The 24,745-nt window shown below is 36.8% G+C and overlaps 1 long non-coding RNA gene across 2 annotated transcripts in view; it reads right to left on the bottom strand.

Moving 5' to 3' along the window:
- Nucleotides 1–21,101, bottom strand: part of LOC136848804 (uncharacterized) — a 154,812-nt gene extending 133,711 nt beyond the window's left edge. Inside the window, exons 1-3 of one of the 2 annotated variants that reach the window (XR_010856146.1) lie at nucleotides 21,004–21,101; nucleotides 18,124–18,270; nucleotides 4,636–4,714 (exon numbers count right to left, since the gene is read on the bottom strand). This is a non-coding gene — a long non-coding RNA (uncharacterized lncRNA). Of the gene's footprint in view, nucleotides 1–4,635; nucleotides 4,715–18,123; nucleotides 18,271–20,599; nucleotides 20,980–21,003 lie in introns of those variants that run through there. The other variant, XR_010856145.1, reaches the window with a different exon arrangement.
- Nucleotides 21,102–24,745: the final 3,644 nt, after the last annotated feature.

The following is a 24,745-nucleotide window of genomic DNA, read 5'->3' as shown; positions in this document are numbered from 1 at the left end:
CAAAGAATAATGTAGCCCGCAGTTAGATGACTATTGTGGGTCAGAGCGACGGTGGAGATTAGCTGAGATCCGGGAGATTAATGTCTTCTGGAGTAAAACCATTGTAAGTGGAAAGGTTAATTTAATATTTGGATTTCGTTTTTGTCTACCCGTAAACTATATGGCAATGTTATTATTAGAACATATAATGAGAAGGCATTTCGGTGTAGGGGTGGGGGGGGAGGAGACCGGGGTTGGCTGTGTGTTAGTGAGATTATTAACTCTAACTCTACTTGCACGTTTCATAAGGGCTTCCGTTGGGGGGGGGGGACAGTTGACTGCGGGATAATAAGATTGTTAACTCCTAACCCTACCTACATTAGTTCCATAAGAGTTGAGGCAGGCAAATAAGCATTTTGAGGGGCGGGTGATTATGGGATAACGAAACTGTAAGCTCTCAATCCTCTTTGAGTGACAAAGATGTTCACAAAAGTCTATGTCACAGTGGCTTTTGAAATTCATTAGTGGGCGCCCATCTAGACATACTAGCTAACTGAATTGGCAACTGCTTTGTTCAGTAACCGATAAACCATTGGTTTTTACACTGACCAATAAAAAAAAAGAAACAAAAGAGTTCTATGCCTCTTAACTTTTTTCTAGTTATTAGCAAAACCACTCAAGGCTGCGGGAAAACCATATCCATTAAAGAAATATTGGCTGCTTCTAATGGAGCGGAATCACAGTCATTAAGAGAGCGGCAGTTCGTAAAAATCGTAGAGTTTCCAGTTAATTTCCTCCCGTCAGTTAGGAATCGAAAAGGATTCCGGGATTTACTAACACAATCTCTAATGGAACGGGAAAATAGGATTAGTCGTGCGAAGCTTTTACTCTATTACAGGGGACGTGGTGTAAGTAAAATCGATGTATATGCACTTATTATGAATGTCAGTGTTTTTATGAATACGTGCCTGATATATATATATATATATATATATATATATATATATATATATATATATATATATATATATATATATATATATATATATTATTCCAAACCCGATTATTATTATTATTATTATTTCGTTGAAAAGAATGGCACTTTGTATGATGCTGAGCTTATATCACAACATCTCAACTTAGCGTGTAAGTTTATTTGTTTCAGTAGGCAAGCTGTAAAGCAACTTTCGGAAGCTCATTTATTATCCCAACGTTTCGGTAATCCATGATACCATTATTTGAGGGTGAATGGCATCGGAGGTGCATTTATAATTATACCCAAAACCACGTATACAAAGAAGCAGGACGATTTTTTATTGGATGATCACAGTCAGGGAGCTCTCCTATTGGCAGCAAGTCCATTTAAGTATCGAAGGCACTGATTGGTTGGAGCTGGGGACCTCTGCTCACTGCTTGAGGAGAAGGGGCGGCAGTTGTGCTTTCCTGACAGTGGTCAGAAGAAGGAGAGTCTCCTGGGATACATTAAGTGCGGGTTTCCACCAAAGCATGGCGAGGGCCTCCTTGTAGTGGAGGCAGTGGTGGTCCATGTCACCATCAAGGATTGTGGTATTCCACACCATCTACTGGCACTGGCGGAAGTTGCTGTGTTCCCTCATGCAGTGGTAGCATACCGCTACTTCATGTAGAACAGCGATCGTGATCATATTGATGTATGAATGGTAGTATCCATTCCCAGGGAACAGTGTTTGGTATACGGCTCTCTCTCTCTCTCTTCTTCATGGGATTGCCGCTGATGGTGGGGTTGTTCTTCATGAGGTACTGGGTCATCCTCCAGTCCTTATAGTAGTCAGTAAGGTTCACTGTAGTGTCTACTTCAGCAGGGGTTACATGATCCCTACTGATAATTTTCAGGTCTGCCTGTCCTTCTTATATTCTTTATTCATATATCCCCTGTAGAATAATTTCACAGTCCTCACAACCTCCTGGGAGGCATGGCTCTCTGACCAGCACTACCTGTCAATGACATTCCTCAACACCCTTGCAACTTGACAGATAAGAATATCCGCTGTCAATTAGTGTAAAGGCAACATGCTCAAGTACTTCAGAGGTGGCACTCCAGAAAGAGCAGTGGGAATGGGGGGGGGGGGATGGGAGGGGTATATCCCAACTTTTTATTCAGAGGGGACAACATAGCAATTGTCCTGACAACTTTTTTCTTGATCCTCAAGACAAAGCTATTAATTTGTAAACAAAGTGCCAGACAAACGGGCAATTTTTAATGCACCTATATTGTTTGGATGTATCCAGAGGTAAGCACTTTCTTTATCAATTGCAAAATTGCTTTCATCCTCAAGGGGGTGCCCACAAATGAATTGCCTCCATGCATCTCTATCCTCCACCACTACTTCTCTTCTCATCCAACTATGTTATTGTTCACAAAATTTTCAATTCATACATTCAACAATCAGTTCATTCAGCATTGTCCCCTTCTATATTTTCTCTCGCTTTCTCCACTAGTACTGTCACAAGTAGTACATTCTCATTCTTGTCAGTCACTTATTTACTACCTCTTTTGCTACCATCCCTAACCTTAGATATTAAAACCCACATTGGAGTAAAAGGCTTTTATTGTTACAGGACACTATTATTTTAGACTCTCAATGGAGTCCTATAAATCCTATAATATACTGCACCATAAAAAAATAAGTTTATTTTCATCTTTATTACTTATACTGTAAGAGTTTGTAATATTAAATGCTGATCATAGTCTCTACAGAGTTAAGTGGAAGTGTATATTCAGGATGTCGCAGAAGACTTGTACCGTATTTTAGCCAATCTGTTGACTAATACTGATAAATCAGACATACTTTTCCCTTAATATCATCCATATATTCATATTTATATGGCATTAAAACACACCAAATCACGCTCATTTCCTCAAAAAAGCGAATCCCCCCCCAACAAGGGGAAAAACCAAAAGCAGAGGCAAGAAGCGCAAAACACCTACCCACAATGCATTTCTTGCTAGTCTGGTTTACGCTACCATTGTGGGTAGGTGTTTTGCACTTCTTGCCTCTGCTTTTGGTTTTTCCCCTTGTTCTGTTTTTTAACCGCTAACATGGCGTAATTAAGTATGTAATGTGCATATATCTTATCTTTCATACGCAAATACTGTTTATTTTAATCGCTATTTCAGCCTGGAAAATGGATCAAGCAATATGAAACGTCGGTATTTTAATAAATGGATAGAAAACAGAATGCTTTTCCATAGCTCCATTATGTCTACTGTCTGAGTGTCTGCTCCTGCCTTCATATATATATATATATATATATATATATATATATATATATATATATATATATATATATATATATATATATATATATATATATATACGTGTGTATATATATATGTGTGTGTGTATATAGATATATATATATACATATATATATAGAGCCTCGATGGCTCGGTCGGTAGAGCAGCAACCTTAGAATTCATAGAGGTCTGTGGCGAGGGTTCAATCCCCGCAGCCAACTGGTCAGAGAAGGCGGACACTTGGCTATCCGTGTAGACACCCCGGGATTACATATGTAATCAACAGATAGGTTTGCTGAAAGCAAATGGGTGTTACAGACTAATACACACATAAACAAAGCCACTCCAACATCTTCTAAAAAACATTACAGACACCTCACACGTCTCGAACTATCGACCTATCCGCCCAGTTCTCCTTGCTGCTGGGAGAAAGGGAGCTGGGGATTTGGTACAATACATGTACACATTCGTTACCGGGGTCTAAGCGATGTCAGCCAGGCCAGCCAATCGAGGCTACGGCCTACCCCACCGCCAAATCAAAGTCCTTCAAAAGAAGTCATTGTGCTTACCCCATATAAAAATGGGAAAAAAGCACGTTAAAACGAAGAAGAAGAATATATATACACATATATATATATTATATATATATTTATTATTATAACTTTCCAGTTGTAAAGTCACAACCTAGTGTTCAAGGTGATTTTAGCTCACTTGGCCTGATAAAAACGAAGGTAACCGCGACCGTTGTTGAATATCCATGCATTGGCAAGGGTGTTGATCTCCTTGTGGAAATTAAGCTTTTACTCTTGGCTGACCCGTTCCACTAATATTCTACCGCACTCATATTGTGACTGTCAGTAAGTGTTTGGGGAGCCAACGACGAAAACAAAGTTCCTATGCCGATATCCAACGTTGACATGCCACAAGGTTAGGCGAAGAGCAACATAAGCACAAAATTACCCTCATCAAAGTTATAAACTGTCAAAGCATGTAGTTCTGACCAGGCATGTGTGGGGAATTAATGTAAAGTGACTCTCAACGAAGATGGAAGTAAAATATCTTTAGAATAAGGTAAAGGTATAAGACTGTAATTATCGTTATATAAATAACTTTTTCTAATCTTCTGGGAGTGGCCAAAAGAAAATCTTTCAGTTTCAAATCATTTCACTACTGTTTGAAGTATTGTACCAGTGACATAACATTCCATTTTCCCAGATTATCAAGTGATGGAAGGGAATCTATACACCTTTTATTATTATTACCATTTAAAAATGTCACCGTTCACCAGCCATGCGGGATTAGTAAAAAACCTCATTAACAGGACTTGCCGAATGAAAATACATAAAGGTAAACCAAACAAGGATATATGTTACACTTACCATTTAAAGGTTGCCAACCTGATCCCCAGAAAATGTGCACGTATCTACTTCCTGTCCCGTCTGCTACCATGGTCAGTTTCTGAAAATTTAAAAAATCTGTTATATGCATTTACATCAATGGATGCTTGATTTCGGGCAAGGGCAGATAGTGTGTGTGTGTGTGTGTGTGTGTGTGTGTGTGTGTGTGTGTGTGTGTGTGTGTGTGTGTGTGTGTGTGTGTGTTTCCCAGCGTTTGCTATGTGCAGTAGAATGGCTGGGACTCAAATTCTGAAGATATGTCATTAATATTATCTCGTTTGCAAATTTATTCACTGTAATTATTTGATGACCTTTCCAACCGTTATGGAAGAATGATTTTGCACCAAATTTCTAAGAATAAAAAAAAAATTTTGGCATGATAACTCTTTTTGGTTGGGATTTCCAGGACCACCATTTAGAACGTTATCAAAAGTATTAAATTGTCATAAAATATTTTAACATAATTTCATTTGTATGTTTTCTTAATATGCGCACTGTACTGGAGGCAGGGAATAGCACATATTTATCTACCCTAGGCTCTCAGATTAACAAGAAACAGAAATCTAAGGGAAGCGTGGGTCTTGAATCTCGGGGAGTTCTCAATGAGTGTTACACTCTATTGTATTACTGCTTGAAAAAGAGCATTAAAACAATAAAAAAAAAAAACTATCAAAAAACTATCCTTGAGGAAACCAAAGTATTTTTAGTCAAGTCCCATGCAATTCATATGACAAAAATTATACCAAACACAATGGAAGATTATTGGAGAAGAAATTTAAACATCATAATGATGTAAAACATGCAAACAGGCAAACAGCAAAAATTTCTTTCATGCGAGAGAAAACAACAATGTTGTTGACGGGCCAGGAAATAAAAATTTGGATACGAATTTATATCGGCCTAGAAATGCATGTAATTAATGTAACCATTTCAAAAGCGAATTATAACTTGTATAGGTTTTAAGAGGTATTGTTACGCTTTCAATAGGATAGGACTTTCCTTATCTCTATCTCTCTCTCTCTCTCTTAGTTTAAACTATCTGCATTCAATAAAGGTTTATATCTTAAACGAATTACCGAGCGCGATAACGATATCACCACTTCTTCATCAAACAATTTCGTTTTATCGATTCTAATCCCATTCTGACCTTCCGTCATTTTGCTCCTCTTCACAAATTCTTTTTAAAACTTCAATAATTATCCTGCCCCAGAAAATTTCGTCAGATCTTACCTGTTTTCTTTATGTCCTCAGTTCTTCCGTTTATTCCCCATTCTGTCTCCCTCTCAAATTATCTCCCAACTTTCGCTTCCCCGACTCCCCCCTGCCCCCCCCAACCCCCCGTGTAATTAGTTCCTTTCCAAATCTATTCATCCAGACGCCATTTCCCTCTTTAACAAGTTTCCTGACCTCATTACATTTCCAGCAATTAGAGCTCTCTATCACTCATCTTTCCTGAAAATGGGAAAGTTTCCTCCTTACCTCCCTTTACAACCTTTAATTTTTATCTATCCTCCCAATATTGAATTACACAATGTTGAATATATGTAAAGAAATATTCTTCTTGCATTATACCCAAGCTGGTTTCTTTCAGTATTTCTTGAACTATTGCTAAAACAATTTGCAGCTAAGCTTAGTTATGAGAAAAAAAATTGATTTTTTTGTATGGAACCTACCAATATTTTTTGAAAGATTAGTGAATTTTGCTATCAGCCAATTAAAATGATGAATAGTTTAAGGAAACGTGATCATTTCACACGTGCCGGGCTTCTTCTTTCTTTGCTCTTGCTAACATAAACCGATTTGGATTGCATCATATAAATTATGTTTTACTCCCTCACTGAGTATATTTATTGCACCCATGGCTCCTTTATAAAGGCATAGTTATTTCCTGGTAAAAAAAATATAAATATATTTAGATCAAATATTAAAAGAAATCTCTTGATCTTTGAAAAAGTATATTTGCCACAGAACCTGTTTCGATTTACGGGTATCATAAGATCCAAGGTAACATGTAAAACGAATTGAACGAGTTGTATATCCTTCGTATGATTCATATTTCATCTTATGCATTCTATTCTTTCAAGTTATGATTATAAAACCCTTTGACACATGACATTATATTTAGATATTTTCATTTATTGTATAACAACGGTCAGTGGTGGCTCAGATGCTGGAAAAAGGCTCGACACTTGTGACGGGGAGATCTACTATATACCCTCAGGAAAATATGTTTAAAACCTGTATTGTGATTGGGGTGTGGGTCAAATATAGGGGGTGGGTGCAACTGAATATGCTTTGCAAAAATCACAAGCATAACTGATTATATATCGGTAGAATCTAAAGCTGGTGTTCGTTATGGAACCCTGAGTGGATGTTTTTCACTTACTGCTTAAGAGAACCCAATGATTCGAGTGATAAAGGAATATGGATGGGAGGCTTGGCTTGAGCACCTTCATGTATTATTTTTAATAACCGAAACCGATATAGTTACCACAAAGAGAGAGGGAGCAACTTGGAAATCTCAACTATTACTGAACTGCTGCTCTCAGTATGGCATCAAAATTAACTCAGGAAAAACGAGAGATTTCAGTGTAAACACAAATGCCAGGGACCCATTGATGAACAGTAATTTATTTGTTCAGCTGTGTGATACTAATGTGTTCCTAGGCAACATAACTATGAATACAAGTACTGTATACATCAACAAGTGGAAGAACAGCTACTTCCAAGTACGAAAAATATGGAAATCTCAACTATTACTGAACTGCTGCTCTCAGTATGGCATCAAAATTAACTCAGGAAAAACGAGAGATTTCAGTGTAAACACAAATGCCAGGGACCCATTGATGAACAGTAATTTATTTGTTCACCTGTGTGATACTAATGTGTTTCTAGGCAACATAACTATGAATACAAGTACTGTATACATCAACAAGTGGAAGAACAGCTACTTCCAAGTACGAAAAATATGCACCAATTTTAATCATTTCTGGTGAAGAACAATGACGTATCATTTTTAGTAAAATTAAAGGGTTGGTCGGCAGCACTGAACAATTCCCTGTTTTATGGAGCTGAATCACTAAATGACTAGTTGATTATGTGTCCATGAGAAGGAAAGAGCACCAAGGGAATGGAACTGATGGAAGAGCAGACCCCATTTGTGAATAACATAGTATGTGTTGATTACAAATGTACAACATTGTTGAATGTAAAAGTATAACATACTTGCTGAACATAAATTTACTATGAATGTAGATCAAGCTCTCTCTCTCTCTCTCTCTTCTACACATATGAATGTGCCTTGTGGAGGGAGGGAAAATAAAAACAAAGAATAAATTTCAGTCATTTCTCTGGACAAGGAATAGATTTTTTTTATTGGAAACATTTATCGGTTACCGATATTAGACATATGGTGGTCATTGATATAGAGGTAATTTCTCTTTTACTACTGCATCCATCGACTCACCTCTATTTCTCTAACACAGTTGTATAGGCTTTTCTCCTTCACAGGCACGAGAAAGATATCTTTCCGTAATTTTACTTCTTTAAGAGTTATATACACGGTGGTATATACATGATTTGGATTTGATCCTTGTCTTACCTTTCTTTTACATAACCAAAAGTTACTGTACCGGAATAACATTTCATGAACATAGTTATATTCAACCTGTATGTGTTTTTGAACTTTGAAAATTAATAACTTCAAGTTGATAACAATTTATGACAGCTGATGCTCACGGACTGATTTAGAACAAAGAGCTTTTGTCGTCGAAATTTGGCTATTTTGTAAAAGGAACTAAGAAACATTTTGCATAAATTATTCCACTCATTCGTCAAACAATATTTTCATTTTAAAGAAAATATACATTTGAAAAAATATGAAACAGGGTTGACAAAGAACAAAAACCTTCAGACTGAGAGCACTGCTGGGAAATAGTACGAAAATAACACAGTTAAAGAATGCAACGAGACAATGAACTAGACATTTCAAAATTTGTTAGAGTACATAGCGATGATTATTCCCTTAGTGCTGACGGTTTCAGGGGTTGTTAACTTTCTGGGACTCAAGGCTTCTGCGACGACATCGCTAGAACAGCACCATTCTTCACCCTAGCTGTGTTCGGCAGGAGCGAACTAACCATCACGTACATTACTGGAAGCTTAGGTTAACGGGTCCAAGATGAATTTTACTAACACGGTGCCTAAGTTATTCCTATCTTCGTGGGATCGATCTGTCCTCTTGATGCTTAATTGACGTAGCTAACAAATGACGAACGAGCCACTAATCACATATACACCTATATAATTAAATGAAATAAAAAACTTTAAACAGTCAGCCATAATGGATGGCGTGACCCTGAGGTGCAATGTTCCTAAACTACGACCCTCAAGTCCAACTAGCCGTATATACCAGCGATACCAGATGCAGAGAAAACTGACAAGGTCCTATTAATCCAGTAAATCAAATGCCAGCGCCTCTCGAAATACGTAATTATATATATATATATATATATATATATATATATATATATATATATATATATATATATATATATATATATATATATATATATATATATATATATATAATTACGCATTTCGAGAGGCGCTGGCATTTAATTACTGGATTAATAGACCTTGGAATAGAACTCTCGAAATACCGTAACCAGAGAGAAAAAAACAAAATTAAATGGTAGGTCGCCAAGTGAGAAATCGGCTTCTTAACATTTACTTTATTTACATAAGTACACTGGTAAATTAAAGGTAATAGATCTCACCAAAATGGAAATCAATTATCTAGAAATTAGTACATTAAGTAATTCAAGTGTGTACATAAAACAATATTTCCTTTTATCATTTTCCTGTTCCTCCCTTTTTGAAACTTTAAACAGGAATGGGGTTTCGTAGTAATGGGAACTGGATATTCAAATATGCTTTCGATTCCTCAGTATTTTTTGAAGATAAACATTAGAGACGCATTCTATTTTTCTGTCTTCATGAGCTCTGGTAGACCATGGAAGGTAACTCCTTTGAGGACGAAACAGAGACTACCAAAAATAGGTTTTTCCTACGTCAAAACCTGTTTTTTCAATATAAGAGCAGATAATTAGGAACTAAATATATGCACCTAAAACACTGGTATAAGGTGTTGCGTTATAACCTAAGCCAATTTAATGCAAGAAGTAAAGTTCAAATACTGTAAGGGAAATGAATAATTAGTGGTTACTATCTTTTATATATATATATATATATATATATATATATATATATATATATATATATATATATATATATATACATATATGTATATATTATATATATATAATATAATATATACATTATATATATATATATATATATATATATATATATATATATATATATATATATATATATATATATATATATATATATATATATATATATATCTATATATATATATATATATATATATATATATATAATGATAGTAAACACTATTTATTTCCCTACAGTATTTGAACCTCATTTCTTGCATTAAATTGGCTTAGGTTATAACGCAACACCTTATGCCAGTGTTTTAGGTGCATACATTTAGTTCCTAATTATCTGCTCTTATATTGAAAAAGATCAAGCAAGACAGAAAAATAGAATGCGTCTCTAATGTTTATCTTCAAAAAATACCGAGGAATCGAAAGCATATTTGAATATCCAGTTCCCATTACTACGAAACCCCATTCCTGTTTAAAGTTTCAAAAAGGGAGGAACAGGAAAATGATAAAAGGAAATATTGTTTTATGATTTCGCATGTCGCGTAAAACTGAAAGAGAATATCCGATGTTCCTGCAGGCAAATTTAAAAATGCTGCGATCCAATACAGACGTTATCGTTAGCTGACAGACATCTAGAGAGCGAATCATACCCAAAAATATTATTTGCCTGTTTTGCTTGAACAACAGGCAAGGAATTTTTGCGCTTTAACGTAAAAGAGAGATTATACATACATACATACATACATACATACATACATACATACACACACACACACACACACACACACACACACATATATATATATATATATATATATATATATATATATATATGCATATATCCATATATAAATATAATATATGTATATCATATTTATACATATATATGTGTGTAATATATATATATATATATATATATATATATATATATATATATATATATATATATATATATATATATATATATATATACAATAAATTTAAGATTATGTATACCATACAGGAACATAATATTTCTAAGTTTTGTGAATGTAAGTTGAATAAGTTTTGTGAATGTAAGTTGAGGAAGGGTTATACTGCAATACCTCTTAATTCTGTGGTCATCAATATCCAATGCATTATGTTTTGATACTAACATGTTCACGTTTGTTTCATTATCTATTCAACCTTAAAATGAGATAGGAGCAATATATAGTAGGCTTTGAATTTCTGGAGAGAATAAGAAAGGGCAGAGAAAGTGGGAAATGAATACCCATGTGTGAAACTGATGTCCCTCTTGGTAGTGTGATCATCACCATCCACCATTATGCTATGATACCCACATATACTACCTATTGCCACAGTGTCAGTTTATCATTAAAGTTCAATGGATCCTTGCATATTCTGTATGCTTTGAACACCTGGAATGAATAAAAATGGACACAGATGGGTGGAAATGTATGGTGATGTAGAGGAGCACTCATGTCCCTCTTGACCCCGTGGTCATCAACACCTATTGCACTTTCTTCTGATACATATACTGCCTATTGCTCTAGTACACAGTTCTCTATAAAATCATAAAATAGATGGGATGTTACATAACTATGCTCTGAATGGCTAAAGTGATTAACAATAAGCAGAATTACGTATACTGGGTCAATTTTATCCGTTCAGGGTTCAAGGATCTGAAAATTAGCAGATGAAAAGGATGCACATCTAGATCATGGAGTCCAGAAAATAAATGTGAAGTTCTCAGATGGATGAAAAGGAATGTTGGCACTGCAATCCTTCTTGATGCTGAACTCATTGTCACACAACCTGAATCGCCTCGCCACACCACTCGTCCCATGACGTCTGTTTAACGGTTGACATTCCAAAAATGAGGCTGAACATACTACTGGCATTCAATCCAATAATTAAGCTGCTGAAGTACCATAAACAACCCAATGTTTTACCACATAAAGATATGTGATACCCATTATGTTGAACCATAGTTCCCAGTCGACTGTTCAGTCAAAGATCTTTTCTAGTAAGACAGTCAGACAATTGTTGTGTATCCACTCAGGACACCTAATGAATCTACCTTCATTCCAACATCAATGCTCAATCTTCTGTTTTCATCAGGCACAGAGGTCATCAGCCAGACTTTAGTTGTCAGTGAAAAACTATCTTAGATTTTCTACATTCAGTGACCTTGTGCAATATGTTGACATGATATACAACGGCATCAGCACACTCAACCAGTGCCAATGCCTTGGTAGATTTTGTAGATTTGACAACTCGTCTGATTTTTCCAGTTTGCCAGAATATTGGACATCTCACCTCACTATTGTCCTCCACGAAGATCACCATACCTCCCTGAGGTCTGTTCCCCACAAGGTTGGCAAATGAGGCATTTGTAAAACACTCCAGGTAAAATCCGTCCTTGGAATGTAGAGCAACATGTTGTCAGTCTCCACCGTTACGATTGCTTGTTAATCCTAAGCAAATCTGCTTTGGCTGCTTGATTGCTGTTCAAGCTAAGTTCACATACATCAAATTCAATATCTGGCCCACTATGCCTAGCAATCCAATTGAGCAGCCCAATTAAGGCTAAATATTTTTTTTTTAGAACAGTTCTCTTGATTTCACTGTAGCACAATGTCTACTCAATGTGACTGGTCTTCGAAATGAGTCAAATTGAAACTGGTTGTGTGATATAGTATTGTCAGTCTTGGAGACAACATTTAGCCCACTGTATCTGGAGGTTTTTGATTCTGAACTGCTGACAAAGAATATTTGACTTAGGTGGTTTATCACTTGCTTCTAGAACTCATGTGTACCAGCCAAAGTAAGTCACTAACGTAAACACCTACAAAGCCTCCGAGTTTACCATTATTGCTCCACATGAACAGTGCTGAATCCAATAATGATACTTTAGCTCTGAGATCCAACAAATGATCCTTTGCCTACAGCATCACAAAGGTTGTAAACTATTTTCTTCAATCTCTACAGCTTGCCATTAGTAAATTCTGGCAGAGAATGTAGGTGAACAACCTGCACAAGGTCATGATCTTAAAGGTAAGCAGCTTTCATATCCATAGTATGACAGTCCCATTCATTGGTGAAGACCAAATGAACATGATGCATGAGGGCCTCTTTGTTACACCCTTATTTGTCAGACTGAATAAAACTGGACAGAGATGGTTGGTAACAAAGTTTGAAGTAAGGTAACTACAGCCACTCTGGATCCTGTGGTCATCAACCCATAAAACCCCTTCCTGCTCCAGCAACTATTTATCCTTAAAATTTTAAGATAGATGGTATATTTAGCAAAATCTTACTTGAAGAAATGAGTAAGAATGGACAGAGACAGGTAGAAATATAAGGTGGTGTGGGATAATACAAGTCCCTCCTGACCTTGTGATCACCAACATCAAGAGAACTATTTTATAGTGAGCACTCAGATGACTACCTATTTCTCCAGGATATGTGGGGTGATACAGGGTAACACTACAGTGCCTTCAAATCCTCATGGTTGTCAGCATACATAATACTATGCATGCACTGCCTGTAGTTCTAGTGACTATATACCCTTGAAAGTAATAATAGAGGCACTGGTATGACTTGAATGGTTGGGGTGGTAAAAAATGGACAAGGATGGGTGGAAAAGAAGAGTGAAAGTTGGGTAACACTGCAGTCCCTCTTGATCTGGTGCTTATAAACATCCTCAGCACTATGCTCCGATACTTTCATATACTACCTCTTGTTCCAGTCACTATTAAATGATAGATGGCAGATTTGGTACCCTTTGAACTGATGGAATGTACAAGAATGGATAAAAATGGATGGCAATGTAGGGTGATGTAGGGCTACAGTGCAGCTTGTCTTGAACCTATGGTTATGAACACAAAGCTCACATAACTGTTTCCTTGAAGCTAACTGACAGGTGGCATAGATGTTTTTAGTACTGGGAGTAAACAAGAACACACAACAATGGGCAGAAAAGTATGGTGATGTCATTGCAATGTGCTCTGTTAGTAACATACACTGTACTGCTCTAGTCAGTTGATATCCTTAAAATTAAATCTTAGAAAAATAATATCCACGTTTTTAATGGCTGGGGTGAATGATAATGAATAGAGATTTGTGGAAATATTGTGTGATGTGACATAGTATCAGTGCTATACTTTGAAATTCACATACACTAACTATTGCTCCAGCAACTGTGTATCCTCTAATCTGAATGATAGACATATTTATTATATTTGGATTAGCCAGCGCAAATATTAATGGACACTGATGGGTGGGAATGTAGAGCGAGGTACGGTTACACTGAAGTTCCTCTTGACCATAAGATTATCAGCCTCCACAGTACTGTGCTGTTACGCTCATATACACTTCTTATTGCTCCAGTCACTTATCTATCCCTGAACTGTTAGAATGGTTATGAATGAAGATATTGGCAAAAATATAGGGTCATCAATATCCACCAAACCATCCCTTGATACTAATATATCAGCCACTATAGCATTATGCTGTGACACTCATATACACTCCCTATTGCTCCAATAACTATTTATCCCTGAATGGCTAGAATGCTTAAGAATGAAAAGGTACTGTGAAAAACTAGGGTGATGTAGCATAAAGTAAGTTCACTGAATATTTTAAAAACTATCGTTCAATCTTTCAACTTGAAGTGTTTGTATCAAAGTACTGCAAACAATCTCTAGTCCAATTGAAGTCTATCATTCTAAGAGCATTGAGATTATATCTATCATCCTTCAAGAACAAGCAAACTGTCCCATTAACCTGATGAAATATCACACCTCCTCCATCCAAGTGTCATTGCCTATGCAAAAGATATAAGAAAATTCCATTCCATTACTAAGCTTAGAAATAATTCTCCCTAGGTAAAATGCATATTAGGAGAAAAAAAAATGTTCAGCCTACCATATTAACATTCAGTACAACACCCAATTGATCTCTGCATGATGTATGCTTTGCAAGCTTGCTTGTGTATAAAACTGGAGCAATGCTCTTGCTTTAGAAAATGCAAATTGTGACACTGTAGATCCTATATTACAACTGTGTTCTTAGGATGTAACTATTTGACTTAAAAGGCAGCTTACTGTATAATGATACAATTAGGAAGTCAAAAACAAAAAAATTGGAATGGAATAGTGTGTTTAGGCCAAAGGCCAAGCACTGGGACCTGTGAGATCATTCAGCATTGAAAAGGAAATTGAGTAGGTAGGTACGTTTGAAAGGTGCAACAGGAGCAAAGCCTCGCAGTTGCACTATGAATCAATTGTTAGGAGAAGGTGGAAAGAAGATGGAAAAAAAGAATATGAACAAAGGTACAGTGAAAGGAATGAAAAGGGAGTTGCCGCTAAGGACCGAAGGGGCGCTGCAAAGAACCTTAAGTAATGCCTACAGTGCACCGCGTGAGGTGTGCTGACGGCACTACCCCCAACAGGAGAAAAAATTGAATTCGTTTTAAAAGGAAAAGATTAATTCATGAAAATTTGGCTATAAAGACTGGGGAAAATAGGGTGTTGGAGTTTTGGGACAGCAAATTGGAAGAAAATGGGCATGAAAGGCAGTATAAAAATGCTCGAGTGAGGGTGCAGCTAGGGGCTGAAGGGATGCTGTAGACAACTGCTAGTAATGCCTCCTGTTCACTATACTATTTAAATACTGCTCTATTTGAAGACAACTGGAATTCATCCAATATATTAAAGGATAAGCCAAAATAGGTATTAAAGGTTATATATACATTGAGCAAAAATTATTGGTAATATTGTAACATCTTAGAAATTAACCACGGTTTCACTGTGCTCGGCAAAATGCAATGGGTATAGGTATAGCAGGATTATTTAAAAACAAGATATATCAAGACTGCCAGTCTTCCAGAAGGAAGATGCTGGAAAAAAAGTACTGATAGTCTGTTAAGTAGACATCCAGTTCAACCTCCAGCATATTCCACACCCCATTAAGAGAATTTTGGAGGATACTGAAGAATAAGAAATAGGACCAGTCTAAAAAAAAAGGAAGGGTATGGCAGGTAAGGGTGTTATTCTTAAAGGAAAGTCTGTAACCATCCTGAAGGACAGACTATCTGAAGGTCCGCCCTTTTAGTGGCAGGTCATGACATTCAACCCAAAATTACATGAAGGATTAGTGCTGCTTTTATGGCCTCCCTTTTCATTTGCATGCTTCCCTTTCAGTCTGAAACCTAGTTGGGAGGTTGGAAAAGATTGGAAGACCACACCTTTATCAAGATGACAGCTTGGGAATCAGACTGGGCCTTGGACAGTGCTTGTAAACCCCTAAGGCTTAGGAGACACTGTGTACAAGTCCTGATCATCAGTTCTCAGCAATCAACTAAACCTCACTCTTCATAAATTGTAACAAGGTGCTCAGAACCAATAAGTTCAGAAACAAACACCTTGGTCATAACCAATCTTGACAAACTTCAGACACCACTGTCCCCTTTAAAGACCTGGTTAGCTTGTAGGTATATATTGGAGAGAAAGGTCCACACCCTTATCCTTGAAGCCAGCAACTTGAGCTTGGGCTGATCCTCCTCTGAAGTGCCATGTGATGCCAGAAAATGACAGGCCCCACTGACCCATCATGGCAAGTCTGAACACATGCCTCCCTAGTGAAGTAGCACTGACAAAATTGAACAGAGTGAGGCTGGAAAATAAGATGGAGGAAAGAATATGAACAGAGGTACAGATAAAGGATAAAGGAATGAAAGTGATTGCAGCTAGGAGCCAAAGCAACACTGCAAAGAACCTTAAATAATGCCTACAAAGCACTGCATGAGGTGCACTGACGGCACAAACCCCCCTACAGAGATCATCTTCACAGGCCCTTCCCAACAGAAAGCAAGTCACAGCAAGACAAACCTCATGTAGAGGGCTGCCTTCCTAGCCTTCATACACTTTCACCATTTTTAAGATAAAGATATCCAGAAAAGTGTGGAGGAAGGCAAAAGACAAGGAGGGGCAGGAGGAGGAACGCAAAAGAAAAGGAGGGGCAGGAGGAGGAAGAGGACAATCAGGAGGAAGTGGCAGACTAATACCAGCAGCCCTTCCCAACCATCCATCCTCCCCCCACATCCATCAAAAGGACAGGAGCAGGAACTTCCAGAGCAACATCAAGAACACCACTAAGTGGAAACAGGAGAATCCAAAACCATGGCACACCAACTTGAGGGGAAAAAACCATAGCTGAAGCAATGAGGTCCGTAAGGTCGTTCCAAGAAAGAACTCTTGGATGAAGCCGAATGATCAATGAAAGCTTTACTGGGACTCCAGTACTGCTCAGTGAAAACAACATACCTACAGCAGCTGTCTCCTGGAAAGGTCCTTGAGACCAGAGTAGTGACTGAAGTGGAAGCAGTGGGAAGCCAGGTGGCCAGAACACCATAGATTTTATTTTTTTTCTGTCTGGTCTGTCTACACCTATTCAGACCAAGCAAGGGAGGGGCAGCTGAACACTGAATGAATGATACCAATGTGTTTTGAATACACCAAAAGAACCCCTTTCACTGCTTGATTCATACATCTGCTGTGGGCAAGACAACACTGTACAGCACTGAAAGACTGCAGCTGGGTTCAGAGTAGTCCTACGACAAGGAATAGGTGAACCCACAAATTGTTTGGATGACCTGCAAAACTTTGATTTATCCTACCAGATTCATACATCTTGACAAGGGCCTAGATGTGTGTTGCCACTGTTTCTAGACTGCTTACAATAACACAATGTGGACTCCAAATAAAACAATGTAGGTGTATTGTCATGGGTGGCATAACCCAGCAGACATTCATTTCCAAGACTATCAGATTCTTCAAAAAGCAATATTATCCACAAAACCACAAACTAGCCAAAGCCCTTGGGCACAGAAATAGTGGCACTACATAATGGTCCCTGTTAGCTAACTACCTCATTAACTAGCTTCAATGGCCAGACAAGATTTCAAAGGTAATCTATATAATAGACTGGGGTTGCATAACTGTAGGAACAAACTGAAATAATGATACACTTACCACCTGGTAAAAAATAGAAATAGTTGGTTATATGAAACCTCCCATGAACCTGCCCAGTCATAGGTCACAAGACCTACGGGCAGGGCATGGGAGGGGTCTCCACCCCTACAGGGGCAGGTGGAGGTAAAATAAAAAAAAAAAAGTTGGCTTGGGGATACAAAAAATATTACTTAGAAAGTTACCAGTCAAATGACACATACCTGGAGAGTAAAGGTTTCGAAGTTTCCTCCTAAACTGTTTGATATTTATCCCAGCTTCAGAATTTTTATAACAGTAATTTCCAATTACATATAGCAGTTTGAGCATATTTTCAAAGTCTCCCTAATGCTCTTGAATTTCACTGGTATCTGGAAATAATTAAATTTGTTATAGTGGTCAGTATTATAATACATGCAATTCTAGTTAAGTAAATAAGTTAGCAAAAAGTATCTCAAATTTGAGTATTACACATGCAATCCTAATTTTAGGTAAATATTAAAGGTGTGATAAATTGCTAAACAAAGATTTAAACATAAGTCACTTGGTTTAATCTGATTTCTTAATTGGGCAAGATTATCAAACTAATTAGAACCTAGAAAATCTCTGGGTTTGAATCAATACGCAACTGTGTCGTACTGCAGAAAACTACTTGGTAGATCTAAGCCGGCTGTCCGCGGTGAGCTAGGTTATGGCAGTTGACGTTTTTCTATAGAACTTTACCTGCTGAACAAGAATTTAAAGTAATATTTTGTTGCTCAGCTGTAATTAAGCTGTAAATTATCTTAGAACTGTAGCCGATGGTAAAGGGGACCCGTTGGGAATCGGGGTTTTCAGTGTGGCAAAACCCTTTCAAGAATAGCTAACAGTAAGGGGGACCCGTTGGGAATTCAGGGTTTTTGGTGGGGTAAATAACTTGGGAAAAGGTTTGGGTACCTTCATGTTGTATTTCCTGTTATATATGTCATTTGGAACATGAAAAACAAGCGTAAAAAGACGGGCGAATAAATGGATAGTTTGAACCATTCCAAAGGCACTTTTCATTCATTACTACTACTGCCGATTCTAAGCCTTAACACACATGTACTAGCTTTTGGTTCACCAATCAGTAGCTGCCAGTTTTCTGCGCTTAGCGGGAGCTGCGAGAGACTGGCCATTGACGTTTTCCTGTGTTATTTTACTTGCTGAACAAGAATTTAGAGTAATTACCTCTTGCCATAACATACAAGCTTGCCAGGAATCTTAAAAAGTGCAGATAAGGCGTGCAGCGCCGTTCTGCCACGGCAACCTACAGAGGCCACCCAAGTTGAAAGCGGAAATGGTAATGTTTTGTTTCCCATTTACGAAAGCTTCGAATAGTGTGCATTGGAGCTAGACTTTGGCAACTGACGTTTTTCTATGTAATTTTACTTGCTTTACAAGAGTTTAAGATAATATTTTAAAATAATATTTTGCCAGTCAGCTGCTGCTAAACTGCAATTTACCATTGAGCTGTGTGCGACCCACTGGTGCAGACGTGCAGTTTTCAAGGGTCAATTACATTTTAGTTACAGCCGACCGACAAAAGATTATTTTAAACTCTTCTTCAGCAGGTAAAATAACATCAATTGCCATAGGCTAGCTCACCGCGGACAGCCGCCTTAGAACAACTAAATACTTCACTGTAATAATCAGATCCTGGGGGGAAACGTAGGATTAAGTACTTATATGCTATAACAGTGTATATTACTGACCTAGTAAGACGAATTTTACCTAAAAATATTTAGAACTTTTAAAACATCATGTTTTAATGTGAGACAACTAGCCTGTTACCATACTTCAAATACGGTACCGAACTAATTTGAAAGTTTCTAACACTTGCTTCGTTAGAAAATTACCCAACAAACTGCACCTAATTTTACCTGGGGTACCTGGGCTTTACCTTAGTGCATAGTAGTCTGCCGTCATTTCATAGAGCTAAATAAATCGGAACAGTGATTATCAATGGGAATATTGGTTCTCTCATTTCACTTAGTGTTAACCCCTACCTTATAACCCTGTTTCCTAATTATGATCCACAGAATTCTAGGATGTAAGGGTGGAGTCCACTATAACAGTACTCATTTGCTAAAGAATGCCAACGAAGCTAATGCCACAAAAGTTCAAAGCACAACTTGAAAATTATATTTTCAAATCCAAATGCAATAATGGTTTAAACTGAATTAATGTCATTAAATAATTTAAAATGTAGGTTTTAAAATTTGCTGAAACCGTTAATGGATACTGCCATGAGCTACGATAAACATTTTCTAAGAGGATGCCTTTAAAGATTAACAGTGGCCAGAGACTTAACTACCATTTTACATAGAAAAGCGAGTCACGAGACAAATGTTATGTCAAAAAAGACTAGGCTAGCATACCGAAACCCATTTACATAAATCAGTACATGAGTACAATGATGTTACGTTACGAGACAAGGTTACGTCAATAAAATGTGGTTGGCGTGCCGACATCTGCTTATAAAAATTGACTCATTCCATTCATGAAAACTACTACTACTGTTTACATTACAAAAACTTCCATATTCATATACACAGTAAAAAGCCTAGCTCAAAGTGTTTAAATCAAGTAAAACTTAGCAACATCATTGCGAAATGAGGAACCATCCCTATTACCACAAGTCTAGAAATAAAATAGGAACCGGATGGAAAAAATACTTACAGTCTGAACTGCTTGAAAAATTCACAATACATAACGTCGACCTTCCTGGACACCTTTGTACACACAATTTGCTCCTTCCACACTAGACAATATGAGCAAGTAAAACAACGGTGGTTTTCTAAACTATAACGACATGGAAAGCCGATAAAACCACAAAAATCTCAGTCAAAACCATGGTCTTTCTTAGACCATGGTCAAAACATCCGTTACACTACGATACTTCGAGCGTCCGAGGCCTAAAACGCTCTAAACAGTGTGACCAACGGAACAAATGAAAAAGTATCCAAAAAGATACTAAAAAAAAAATAAGACATCCAAATTCTCCAAAACAAAAAGTATCCAAAAGGTATTCATTTTTCTATTTAGAAACAAAAAATAAATTTAAAGCAATTATGCATACTTACATATAGTCACCAGCTTCCCTGCACATGATAGAGATTCTAGCATCATTCGTCTGGCAGCGGCAATATACAGCGTTTCTACGATTTGTTCAAGAATCATCCTATGAAAATAGAAGGTTTATTTTTTGTTGTTTTGAACTTTGCTAATTTTGGTTGATCATTAAGGCACACATATTATTTAGTTCTATTTTACTGCTTATGACTATTAGAATTTGACTGGTGATACACTGTTTCATAATGAACACAACTAACATCTGTATTGAAATTATTTAGTAGGTAGATAGGAATTTACCCTTTTTACCACAGAATTAATGTAAAATTAAAATATATTGGACTCTAATACTTCAATGGCATCAAATTTGGCTCTCCTAATATACAATTATGACTGAATTTAGCAATACCAAAATAATAACAATTTGGCAGTGGAGAAACAGATACACTTGATCATCCTTTTTCTCTTGCCTTTCTTTATATTTTTAATGCTTTTACTTATAACAACATAAGGTCAATTTATGTTTAAATGTTGAAAGTAATGATTTCCTAATATAAAATAGTGAATGCACATAGCCGTAACATCACTTTATGTTTGAATAAATAAAATAAGGCTTTCATAATGTGAATATGAATAAACTTGGGCAATGCCGAAAAAATAATAAGTAGACAACAGAAAAAAATATGCTTGATCCTTCTCACTCACTTTCTCACACTTTTCTTTGTATATCTTTTAAGTTCTTTATTGGCAGGGTGGGTAGAGCTCTCAGCTAGCACACTGTAGGCCCAGCATTCGACTCTCCGACCGGCCAATGAAGAATTAGAGGAATTTATTTCTGGTGATAATAATTAATTTCTCGTCATAATGTGGTTCGGATTCCACAAAAAGCCGTAGGTCCTGTTACCAGGTACCCAGCTGGTTCTTAGCCACGTAAAATGAATCTAATCCTTCGGGCCAGTCCTAGGAGAGCTGTTAATCAGCTCAGTGGTCTGGTTAAACTAAGATATAATATACTTAACTTTATATATCTTTAATGATTATAGTAATTACAACATAGCAATCATCAATTTATGTTTAAATAAAGAGAATAAGGGTTTTCTAATGTAGAAATATGAATGAAATTGCAAAACCAAAAATATAATAATTAGACTGACGAAAAATAAATATAACTGACCATCCTTCCTCTTTCTTACTTTTCTGATATATATTGCCTAGGTCCTATCAAAATAAACTATGTTTTATTCACATTAAGCAACAAACCATTCTTTTGAAAACAACACCTGGCTCTGTTCAAAATTTCTCCCGCTCTCTAAATAAGGCCTGTCATATTATTTGTATCACCAATCAAAATTTGAGTACCGTCAGCATACTGGATGATGACGCAGCCTGGTAACGATTTTATTAGATAGTTGACACATTAATTACAGTATAGGGCCGAGAACTGATCCCTGAGGAACTCCAAAATTTATATTTTTACGAGTTGAAACGACACCGTTTATTCTAACCGACTGGGATCTGTTATCAAGATAGTTCTCAAACCAGCTGGGGTCAATATTCTTTTCTGTGCATTTCTCCAATAAAATAGTATGAATTACACTGTCGAAAGCTTTTGAAAGATCCAGCAGTAAAAGTAAGGATACTCTCTTATTGTCCATAATTTTGTAGATTTCATCTGATATTTTCATACGGGCAGTTTCTGAAGATAATTTTGGCCTGAAACCGTGTTGGCTCTCTGAAATAAGTTTATTGTTTTCTAAGAATTAAGTCAACTGATTGGCAATAACCTTTTCAAGCACCTTCGATAAGATTGACAGTAAAGAAATTGGTCGAGGATTAGAGCGCCGTCAGCATTTTCGCTTTGAAAAACAGGGATTACGTGGGGATATTTCGATAGTTCTGGATACGTATTGGTGACTATTGATGTATTGACTATCACCGTAAGATAAATTGCTTAAGTATAGCGCATCTCTAATTAATCGCAGGCAAATGCCATCAGATCCATAAGCATTGTGTCTTTTAAATTTTTTATCACTAGAATTACAGTGCTGCAATCTACCGGAGTAGGTTTAAAACTATTAAGACTCTTGTTCAATATATCATGGGCTGCTTCAAAAGTGTTATTACTCACTACCCCTTCTTGAGTTTTCTCAAATGTTTTTCTCCCGATTTCTGCGGAGAAATAATTGCATTTCTCAGCGTTCATGTGCAAATCATTTGCGGTATCACATTATGGTCTCATTTCTGTTGGAACTGTTAAAAAGCATAGTTTTTGTAATCTTCCAAGAACTGGATAAGTCACCTTTCGCCTTTTGGAACACTTGTTTGTAGTATTGCTTCCTAGCATCAGCTAGCAGCGAGTATACTTTATTCTTAAGCTCTTTATGCTTTTCTCTCAGAGGAACACTGTACCTCTGCGTCTTGAGAACTTCTTGCACTTGATCGCTATGCATGTGGTTTACAAATTTCTAATGCCAGCAGATCATACGGTATTGAGAGAGAGAGAGAGAGAGAGAGAGAGAGAGAGAGAGAGAGAGAGAGAGAGAGAGAGGACGGGGGTTTCGTAGTGGGAAATACAGAAGCGCACTCACGCTGTGGATTGTGATATTTCGCTAAGAGAAAGAGAGTACATTTCCTCTTGTGGGTTTATGCATTTTTAACTCTGAGTGGAGCGTCACTCGTCATTCATAAATATTTCATTCGCCGGGAAGAGCCAAGGGAGAAAATATGACTTTTATCGTCAACACTGCACACGACAGAATTGACTTTAAATAATTAAATAAAAAACCAGAACTGGCAGAGAAAGCGAGAGGGAACGGAATATAATTCAATATTCATCTGTATCTCAAATTACAAGGCTCTTTATAGTTTAGGATTTGGAACTTCTAAATCAACACACTGAATTTAGTTTACAATTCATTTTCTAAAAAATCTTCTTGAGAGTGCTAGTCTATTTTTGTTTCATTTCTCTTTACATTTATGAAACATCATTACATCTATTGCCTCCTTTCTTGGTTTCTAGCTACCACCAGAAGATAAAAGAAAATGAGCTGATACTCACTACTTCCAGATCTTCCAAGGATATCCAGTATGACTTGATCGTTGTAAAGTTAAATATTGGCGGATGTGTAGCACTGATAAAGCTCAAAAGCAGTTTTACTCATTTCAATCTCTGTCTTTTGGTTATCATGATTACAGAGGCGGATGTTTAAATAAAAACATTATTTCGATTTATATGCAAGTCAACTGATTTTTAACGAAATGTCAGCAAAACAAGTAAAATCCGGCGGATAAATGTTTGCTATAATATTCATTCCAGTTACCACCGGTTTAAGAACAACGTATGATGCTAACGGTTATCACTGGTAGCCAATCAGTTAATTCCTTTAATTTAAGAAAAGTAAAGTAGTCAAATCAACCAGTCCAAAGACTGCTGTTTTTTCTGCTATTAAGGGCACTGCGGGTCAGTAGCCCAGAGGTTTTAGATTAAGAACTTGACAAGATACGCGAAATTGCAGGCACTTTGACGTATCCAAACACCTTTTATAAAGCCCGAAAAACGTTTTACGGATTGACAAAAACTCATGAGTTCGAAAACAAATATCTTCTAGTACTTCCTTTTTACACTTGTTCTAACAATATCCCTAGACAGGTCAAGTCACTGAGTATTACTGGTGTGTTTAAAACACTATGGACTATTAGAAACTTATTAATTGAAAATTCACCGAGAAATGAAGCAAGATGTATTTATAGGAT

The sequence above is a fragment of the Macrobrachium rosenbergii genome, chromosome 19, assembly GCF_040412425.1.
Source record: "Macrobrachium rosenbergii isolate ZJJX-2024 chromosome 19, ASM4041242v1, whole genome shotgun sequence".
Classification (NCBI taxonomy): domain Eukaryota; kingdom Metazoa; phylum Arthropoda; class Malacostraca; order Decapoda; family Palaemonidae; genus Macrobrachium; species Macrobrachium rosenbergii.
The sequence above is the reverse complement of the archived record's forward strand: the minus strand, read 5'-3'. Positions and strand labels throughout refer to the sequence as shown.